Source organism: Myotis davidii, unplaced genomic scaffold, assembly GCF_000327345.1.
Source record: "Myotis davidii unplaced genomic scaffold, ASM32734v1 scaffold478, whole genome shotgun sequence".
Taxonomy (NCBI): Eukaryota; Metazoa; Chordata; class Mammalia; order Chiroptera; family Vespertilionidae; genus Myotis; species Myotis davidii.
Window position 1 is genome coordinate 3,053,458 of NW_006289570.1, and position 10,858 is coordinate 3,064,315.

At 40.1% G+C, this 10,858-nt stretch overlaps 1 protein-coding gene across 1 annotated transcript in view; it reads right to left on the reverse strand.

Annotated features, from left to right (window-relative positions):
• The window catches only part of TTC28 (tetratricopeptide repeat domain 28), a 394,102-nt gene that overhangs the window by 125,445 nt on the left and 257,799 nt on the right, over nucleotides 1-10,858 (reverse strand).

The following is a 10,858-nucleotide window of genomic DNA, read 5'->3' on the forward strand; positions in this document are numbered from 1 at the left end:
CATAGAAATTCGTAGGAGAAATCCATGCTTGGCTCTTTGCACTCCCAGGCATTGATCTAGCCTTCTCCCAAAAGCAAATGGACACCTTAATGGTAAGGGGTATATTTAGAATGACTGGTAATTTTGCGACTTAAGACTCACTGGAGGGTCTGTTCTCTTATCTTTGTTCCTTTAGTGTGACTTCATCAGCGCTGGTTACTGCGGAGGGCTCAGGTTTAGATGAGCCCCAAAGGAAAGCCATGGGTGGGTTACAAACTACACCTCTGAATGGCGAGGACTCCCCTGAGCCTCTCCAGCCCTTTTCAGGCCCACAGTGGTTCTTCCAGCTTTGCTTTTGTTTTTGCCTAGAGCAGTGGTTCTCACCCTTCTGGCCCTTTAAATACAGTTCCTCATGTGACCCAACCATAAAATTATTTTCGTGGCTACTTCATCACTGTCATGTTGCTACTGTTATGGATCGTCATGTAAATATCTGATATGCAGGATGGTCTTAGGCGACCCCTGGGAAAGGGTCGTTCAACCGCCAAAGGGGTCGAGATGCCTAGAAGCTCTTCTGACCCCAGTCTTTGTGCAGAAAAACGCTATCTTCCTAGTCCCCTCACAGTGTTTGCTGCTCATGCATTTCTTGTCTAAAGAAAAGTACATGAGCCCTTTTTGTGTGAAAAGTTTTAATGAAAATAATTCTCTATCAGTAGAGTGCACCAAATGGAAACAACAGAAATAATAACAGGTTTTAGAATCTTACCAAGTGCATATAGTCTTAGATTCTTTTTGTTTGTTTGTTTGGTTGGTTGGTTGGTTAATCTTACCTGAGGATATTCTTCCATTGATTTTTAGAGAGAGGGAAAGACAAAGAGAAACATCAATGTGCATTGACTGGTTGCCTCCTACACTCACCCAGACCAGGGTCAACGCCAGGGAGCTGCCGGCAACCAAGGTACGTGCCCTTGACCAGAATCAAACCCAGGACCCTTTGGTCCACAGGCCAACACACTATGATAGCACTGAGCCAAACTGGCTAGGGCTTCGATTTTTGTCTTTAGTTTCTAAAGGGGAGTTACCCTGGACTCTCTCCGCCCTTCTCAGCCCCCTTCCTTCATATTGCTTCCTCTTCCTAACATGCACATGTGATTCTGGCAGAACGAAGGATGCCCTGGCACAAGTAGGCAAGTGGTCTTCACAAGGGCCTCCAGGCTGGGGAAAAACAGCAAAAGATGCTGTGCCACCTGGAGTAAGGGTGCTCCTTTCTGAGACGTACTCTATGCCTGTACACTTCAGAGCACTTTTATTAATAGTTTATAGATGAGTGAATTGCTACCCTATTTTTTTGCCTGTGAAATAGTTCTTGATCAAAATAACAGAGGCACTGGTCACCTTTATAATGCTTGCAAATTATAAAGGAACTGTACTGGCTTCAGGTCCCTTCTACGGGCCCTCTACTTCATGTCAGAGTATCGTGCAGGGCCTTCTGCTGCTCACAGCTCCTCTCCCCTCTCTGGTCCCTCCCCTTCCTCCTCAACTGCAAACCAGGGACTCAACCTATTTCCTCTGCTTCTCTAGTTGGCCCTCCCCACCTCACTATCTGGGTCCTTCTCTACACAAGCATGGCTAGGGAGCAGGACACAGTCCACAAACCCTCCCCCACAAATCTGTGTTGCCCTCTAAGTAAAACACGTGGATCTGTGACTCTGGAGCTAAGGTAACCTAGAATCAGACACACAGTTCAAAACTGCCCTGCCCTTGCCCTACCAGGTTTGGCTCAGAGGATAGAGCAGTGGCCTGTGGACTAAAGAGTCCTGGGTTCGATTCTGGTCAACGGCACATGCCCAGGTTGCAGGCTCAATCCCTGGTAGGGGGCATGCAGGAGAATGCTGATCAATGATTATCTTTCATCATTGACGTTTCTCTCTCTCTTCCTCTCCCTCTCTACAATCAATAAAAATATATTTAAGAACAAAAAAATGGCACTGCCCTTTACAGGCTCTGGGGACCTTTAGAAATTTAACTTCTCTGAGCTTCAGTTTTCTAGACGACATTTCTAGGCCCAAGCCAGGACCTGAGTATTTTGAAACTCAGCCATGAGCCTCTGTCAAATGTGCAAACCATAAATAATTCATGTGGTAATTCCAAACAGTAGAACTGGTTGGAGGCAATGAGCCCTTGAACACTGCAGGGGATGGATTTATAAGGCTTGGGGCAGGCACAACACCCCGGGCGTCACTGTTCCTAGGAACTTCTGGTTTATGGCAACTGCAGATGACAGCCCTGGGATTTTCAGCTTCTGAGTCTTCATTTCTCTAAATGCCAGGGAGACACAGGAGCTCATTTGCTGAAGCTCTCAGAACATAAGGAAAGGGCGTATTGGGGCATTTCCCCTCTGGGATGTGGGGAACAGAGGGAGGACTACTGCATCAGCTCTCCCCTGGCTCCCTCCAGTTACCAGGCAGTGCTGGGAAGCTGGGATGCCTCATGGTGGTGTCCTGGGAACCAACATCTCTAGAAAGGATGATATAATTTATGAAGCACATCACAGCCTCTGAAATTCGAGAGGCAGGGTGCTGTTGTGTAAGAATGGAACACATAGACAGACAACAGTATGGTGATTCCCAGAGGGGAAGGGGGATGGGGGCAGCTAGAATCGAGTAAAGGCCAGGATAAGTGGTGATGGAAGGAGACTTGACTTGGGTGATGAACAGACAATACAATATACAGATGATGTGTTATAGAATTGTAAACGTGAAACCTACATAATTTTATTAACCAATGTCACCCCAATAAATTCAATAATAAACATTTCTTTAAAAAAAAGAATGGAACAGGATATAGAGTCAGAGGCCCTGGCTCCTAACCCTGTTAAGTCATCTTACTTCTTCACTTCTTACTTTATATGTGAATGGTGTGGAGAATGATAGAGCTAGGATGGGACCAGATGAAGCAGTGCATGTGAATGTCCAGAGTAAAGTGCGAAGTTCTCTGTGAATGCCTCACTGAGGTGTGGATGGATGTTCTGTGACTGCAAGCTGGCGGGGCTGAGCTCTGTTACCAAGCAGGAGCTGGTAATGGCAACTGAAACCATCAGTCATTATGACCAAACATCTATATTCCTATCAGTTGCCATAGGAAATAAAGTCCAGTGTTTTACAGCCCCGGAGCAAATAACCCATGATGATATTTATCAGCTAAGTGATTACAAATTAATCACTTGTCTTTGTTCCTGTTCTTGTAGAATAAGCTTAGATCTGAAACATGGTTTCAGGCTGTTAACGAGAATCTGAAGACCCACATCTATGGGGAATCAGAGGCCCCACCTCAAGCAGATGCTGCATTTGCCACTGAGGTTCCCGCTGCCTCTGTATATTAATCTCTTTGAGATTTCTGTGCCTGAATAGCAGCAGCTGCTTCCCACAGTGGAAACATTTTGGAACATCTGTATTTGAATACTAAAACGCACACAAACAGTTATGCTAACAAACTCTCTGGTTGGAATAAGACAATACTTTTCTCTTTACAAGATATAAATGACCCATATTCTTGCCAAAGCATGATTCCCAGCTGTAGCCTTAGCACACAGGAGCCATCGCCCCTTGCTCTGTGACCCGGAGAGCTGCAGAAGAACTACATCTGACAAGTCAGTTTCATGGGACATGGAGCTAAAGAATAAACAACTGCCTTTAAGGGATTTTAGTCTGAGGCATAAAATAGAAGCATTTAAACTACCCAAACTACAACCACATTGATGACACTATCATTAAACATAATTTTGAAGACTGAAACATGTTTTCCTTTACAACTAGCATGAATCCCCTGTATTGTATTTCCTAAGAGTTATATTTTGTGGAAGAATTAAATGTACATACAAGGAATGTTTAATATAACTGCTGATTGACTAATTGTATGTAGTTTTATAAAGGGGGAAATGAACCTGCAGTTACTACCAGAAACATGGTATTTCTTCTTTACTGTCCAAATCCACATGCACCTTGTATTCCCTGCCAGTTCAGTACCCAAAAATTCAAGGTCCCAGGTTAATTACCTATAACTCAAGAGACAGAAAGATATGGAATAATAGGGACAGACTCTGGAATCAGACATGGATTCAAATGACAAACTATTTGATATTGCACAAGTTTTGCAACATCTTTGAGCCTCAGTTTCCTTATCTGTAAAATGGGAATATTAAGGTCTCACAGAGCCTTGATGAGTACTAAATAAAACAGTATTTATAAACAACCTGCCAGGTTCAGTACTTGGTACACAGTGCATGCTTCACCACATTCTCTCTTCTCTTCGTTAAACATTGCTCTATCAGAACAGAAATTAAAGTGAGAATCACAGCAATGTGGGACAGAGCCCTGGCTGACCTATAATGAACATACAGTGGGCACAAGAAATAAACCTCTGTTGTTTTAAGCCACTGAGATTTGGAGATTTACTGTTATTGCAGCATAATCTGGCCTAGCCTGGCCAATATAATACTGAGCATAAATTGAAACATAAGATGACATCATTCCCTGGAGGGTCTATATGCTTCCTACAGTCTTAAATGACATACACTCTCTATTCAATGTGTATACTGGAGCCTGAACATCTACTCTGAATAAGCATTGAGGTGATAAGGTAATTCTGTAAGAAGTTAAACAATGATCTTGAGTTGCTTACTCAACAGTCACACACACACACACACACACACAAATAAAAATAAATTTAAATAATAGTCACACAGCCGAGACCGGTTTGGCTCAGTGGATAGAGCGTCGGCCTGCGGACTGAAAGGTCCCAGGTTCGATTCCGGTCAAGGGCGAGTGCCTTGATTGCGGGCACATCCCCAGTGGGGAGTGTGCAGGAGGCAGCTGGTCGATGTTTCTCTCTCATCGATGTTTCTATCTCTCTATCTCTCTCCTTTCCTCTCTGTAAAAACTCAATAAAATATATTTTAAAAAAATAGTCACACAAAACCAAATAGACAAAAATAATAAAAATATTTATAATCTATATTTTTGAGGACACTGTCCACGATATTACCCAATGTCATCTTTAAAAGGACAAATGGAAAAATTTATTTCAGATTTCGGTGCTTCTACCAAGCAACTGCTATAGTTTTATCTTAAGAAAAATGTGAATCTTATAAATGGTCAAATTTATCTTTTTAATTGGGTCACCAGGAAGCTTATGGTTTGACTCAGAACCTCCCTTTAACAGCCAGATATAATCCCATAATATGTGCAAATTCTGCCCTGGCTTCAGCCTATGATATGAACTTAATCCTCTCATTACTCTGATTTCTTCCCTTTCACGCCTTATTTCCTGCTCCCACAAAATCTTCTTGGATTAAAATAGAGAAAAATCAACAAAACACAAACAAAATATAGTAAATATTAAGGTTCTTGGCAGGGAAAGCTTCCTGAAATTGGATCTCTAAGAATTGTGAACTCACAGCCATAGACTGAAGATGAGACTTAAATACCACACAAACAGGGAACATTTTAATTACAGGGTCTTTAGTAGTCTTAAATCATTTTCATGCTGTACATACTTAATAACTGGGCTTATTACAGTCAATCTAACCAGTTTGTGCCATTACATGAACCTAGGGTTGAAGGACTACTCTGCAGTTGTCATTGAGAAGGTAAGAGAATATCTGTGTACACCTGAGTTATGTCTACCGTTATACTCTGCCATAGTTGGAACAGTTGGTTTGAATCTATTACTATGAGCTTAGAGAGTGGTTAGTGATAGTCACAGCTTTTCCATGGTAACCTGTCAGCCTTTTCTGATTCTATGGGGCCAGAGGAGTTTTCATAATTATTTTTATCTAAATTATATTAGGGTTGGAAGAATAACACACTGTCAGAGAGATCTGTTAGCAATACCTTAGCGCTGCTATCACGGTGATAAATTATTTATAATGCCCAGCATTAATACAGCAATGTTTTCCAACCAAGAATTTGTAAATGTCGTTTGCAGATGCAAATTAACAGATTAATAAGGAAACAAGCTTTCTTGTATGAGAACCTGGGATGACAGATTAGCTATTAAGAGCAATTTATAGGTCATAAGATATGAAAGTTGGCAAGAAACACTACCTCTCCTGGCTCTATAAATAGCAAAACTGCATTTAGTTTCCCAGAGGTATCCTGTTAGACATTTTAATTATACCATAAAAACTGCCAGGATTTACAATGATTTCATTTTTTAAAAAATTTGATGCTCCATGTAAACTTGATGCAATACAACAGGCATCTGTGCTATGTGCTGCAGCTGCCAAGGTGCAGCCAGTGGAAGAGTGTGTGCTCCCTCCTCATGGACGACGGTCAATGGTGAGCTGATGCTGAATGTCAGAGGACAGAAATGTTACTCCCTAACATTTCCTCCAGGTTACTTAAGGATTCTCCTCCCTCCTCTACAGCCTAACAGTGCAGCCACATGCTATCTATTGAGGAAGATTTTTTACAAAGAACTTCATTCTACAAAGCGCTTTGGCCAAGAAGTGATAACCAAGTGAAAATCCTAGAGTCTTGGTAGTCCTATAAGAGTCAAGTTGAGTTTGACTGGGGATAAATTCTCTCACTCACTTGAAATAATCAGTTAAGATTATTTTTGGAAATTTATTTCCCACTCTCAGTTTCACCTACATCTTGTTTTATTTGGGATAGTGATAGGCAGTAACCTAGTCTCAAATGAGTTTTTTGGCCCTGGCTGGGTTTCTCAGCTGGTTAGAGTGTTGTCCTATATGCCAGAGATGGCGAACCTTTTGAGCTCGGCGTGTCAGCATTTTGAAAAACACTAACTTAACTCTGGTGCCATGTCACATATAGAAATTTTTTGATATTTGCAACCATAGTAAAACAAAGACTTATATTTTTGACATTTATTTTATATATTTAAATGCCATTTAACAAAGAAAAATCAACCAAAAAAATGAGTTCGCGAGTCACCTCTGATACGTGTGTCATAGGTTTGCCTTCACTGCTACATGCCAAGGTTGCAGGTTCAATCTCCCATGAGGGCACATACAAGAAGCCACCAATGAAAATATAAGCAAAATAACAAATGAGTCAGTCTCTCTCTCTCTCTCTCTCTCTCTCTCTCTCTCTCTCCCTCTCCAATCAATAAATAAAATGTGTAATGAGTTTTTTATGACACAAAGCACTCGGGTTTCTTATCCAATCGTTTGACCTGGGCTAGGAGACATTCCACCATAATGCTGTTTCAGTCCAATCAAAACCGTTCCATTCCACACTTGCCAGCCAACCTGAATTTTAGTGAGCTATAAAACACTGTTCTGTAGGGGGCTGGAATGTAGTCAATCACCCTTTGAAGATATTACTTACATTAATCATGAAATCTGGCATTGGCTGGGAGGGCATGAGGGAGAAAGTTGGAGAGGGAAAGGGATGGAAAACACATACGTGTGCAAGCGCATAGACAAGAGGCAGAGGAGACATTTCGAGAAGGAAAGAAGCCCCAGAGAAGGGGCTTATTTGCGGGGCCAGCAGATGACAATTTAAAAAAGAAATCTTTAAACTGGATGGAAAGGAGTCCTCAAGGAACCTGGAAAGATGTTATAAAATTAAGAAACAACTGGAACTTCTGCAACTATCCATGAAGGAATATCATTACAGGTCCTAATGCAGGCTGAGACCTTCTGAAATCCATGGCTTCTGACTGTTCAGGAATAAACTGCCCACAATCTCAGCTCTCTGCAAATTCTGGCAAACTCAACCTCTATTCCTGTTGGGTAATTCTAAACTCGGGTTTCAGAACAAGAGACAGAGAATTTTAGAGCTGGAAGAGGCTCTATAGATCACTGAATCCACTGGTTTTCAAACTTTGTTTAAACCAAAATACAAATACACATGATTTGTGTAATAAAAGTGTAGTAATTTAGGTTTACTTAGACTAGGATGCACTTTGCTCCCCAAGTAACCTTAAGAGAATCTACGGCACCTGCGGGACTCTTTAGAACCGAGTTTGAAAACCACTTAATAATGTAACTCCTCAATGTCTTTAGATGTAGAAACTGAGGCCAAGAGATGTCAAGTACCTTGGCTGAAGGTCAACCTGCTAATGACCAGCAGAGGCAGGCCTAGAGCCCAGGTCTTCGGGCTCCCAACTGGTATTCTCTTCACTCTGCTTTGCCAGCATTCCATCACATCTCACAGTCACCTCATTGCCTTGCCCAAGTCTCCCTTACTCTTGTGACTTCCGTGATTAATATAAGAAATAAATGTTATCACTATTTCTTCTAACAACCAGTCAAAAGCTCAGGGTTGCCCTGACCAGTTTGGCTCAGTGGATAGAGCGTCGGCCTGCGGACTGAAGGGTCCCAGGTTTGATTCCAGTCAAGGGCATGTACCTTGGTTGCAGGCACATCCCCAGTAAGGGGTGTGCAGGAGGCAGCTGATCGATGTTTCTCTCTCATCGATGTTTCTAACTCTCTATCCCTCTCCCTTCCTCTCTGTAAAAAATCAATAAAATATATATTTTTTTAAAAAAAGCTCAGAGTTATCATTGACTTTTCCCTGTCTTTTAGCTCTCATGTTTAGCAGGCACCCAAGGCCAGCTTTATTAGACTCCTGAAATTATAATCACACTATTTTTTTATTTAATAATCTCTAATTTAATGTCAATTATTTATATACTAGGATCAACTTAGAATTTATTTCTGATGGTTTTATTTTAAGTAATAAATACTACCTTTTAAGTTATGTGACAATGTTTACGGATGAGGTTTGTAATATATTTTAAATACACACTGCTCTTCTCTCTAAAATCCAAGCCAGTGTTCAGTGACAAATTCAATGCAAACTTTAATCAAATGTTAGTAACTTTCCTAACAGCTACTGATTTTGCTTCCTGAATAATAACAGATTTGGCAATTCTAGAGTAATGCAGTGATTAGACAGTGATTTAATCCTGTCTCTGCTGGCTATGTCCCCTTAAGGAAGGTACTGACTCTGACTCTCTCTATCCTTGTTTCCTTATCTATAAAGTGAGGGTAATGATATCTATCTTATAGGATGTTATGAGCATACACTTAAAGAGCTTAGAAAAGTGCATGGCACATAGGTATTCAATTACTGCTAGCTGTTATTATAGATGCTAAATACCAATAAAACTGAGTAAATTAAGTAACTTTAAAGTCACATATTTATATTCATTTACTCTATTTTGTAAGTTTATTTAAAATTTAAATGCATTAAATTAGTGCCTTCCTTCCCTTCTCATTATATTAATTAAAAAGCCTGAAAATGTCATTTCCCGTGTGTGGCATTTGTCACTGCTCCTTTGGCGCAGAAATTATTTGGGTATGCAAGCACACAGACATTTCTTTTTGGGACTACCCAAACAAACAAGACATTATACCAAGATATAAAAAAGAAACACAACATGTTCAATGAAGACAAACTAAATTTTTAATTAAGTTTCCAAATTTTTAAAAAATATTAGCTTACGCCCTAACTGGTTTGGCTCAGTGGATAGAGTGTCAGCCTGTGGACTCAAGGGTCCCAGGTTTGATTCCAGTCAAGGGCATGTACCTTGGTTGCAGGCACATCCCCAGTAGGGAGTGTGCAGTAGGCAGCTGATTGATGTTTCTCTCTCATCGATGTTTCTAAATATCTTTCTCCCTTCCTCTCTGTAAAAAATCAATAAAATATATTAAAAAATATATATATTAGCTTACTATAAAAATAGCCAGCCCGTTAAATATAGGTTACACTGATAAATAAAATTTCTAATTACAAGTATGATCAAACTCTTCATTCTGTTAACTTTTAAATTGGATTTTCAGTGGTGTGCTTGTTTTGGATGAAAGTAAATACAAGAAAATATATTAAAGTTTCACTGAGTATGTTCTAAAGCAAAAAGAGATGATTCATATATTTCCTACCTGACGCAATACGAAAAGATACAGGATATGGATGCAGGAAAGAGAAAGAGCATGAGATAGGTCATACTAAGGATTTCTTGAAGCCAAGAAGTATCTTATTTATCTCTGTAACTTTAGAGTCTAGCATAATGCTTGGCACATAGTAGGTGCTCAGCAAACACTTGAAGAACTGAACTGGTATCCATGGGACTTTCAATCTGCACAGGATATAAAGGAAGAAAACTCCATCCCTCCAACATAAGAATGCCAGAAGGACTGTGTGGTACCAATACCTCCCAACCTCTAGTTCTCTTCAAGCAAAATTCTGGTGCATTAAAATTTTCCTACGCCTGCAGGAATGTAGGACATATAGACTGCTTCTCAGTTGTCACCTTGCTGTCTGCCTGCATTGAACTCATGGTCCCTCACATCTGTCTTGTTTTTCTTTCTGCTCCTCCTCATCCAATCAGTCACATTCTTGCTAAGTCTTATGAAATATCCTCCCTTTTACCTTTGCATTGTTCACATGAGACATGAAATGATTAAAGAGCTGCCACTACTATCTTTGTTATAATACTATTTTTCCTGAGTATAATTACAATGGTAACCCAAATTAGGCTCTAGAAAAACTAATATAATTTAGATTCTTTCTGACACCATTAAAATCTTCATTAGAAAATATATATATATGTATCTTAATAATAAGTACATACTATTCATTGAGAGCCAGACATACCATATTTCATAAAATCAAAGTTGCCATGAATTTAAGAAGCACTTTACAATATGTGCCACAAACAAAGAGATACAAATGTTGCAATTAAACAATGAGAGTATGCTTACTTACTGATTATAAGACCAATTTTATTTTAGAGACAATAAAATGTGGGAGGGAAAATGAGCATCATAGAATCAATGAATTATGTTATATCAGGTGCTTTACTTACATTATCCCAAATCCCCATCAGGACCTCTGAGGAAGGAATT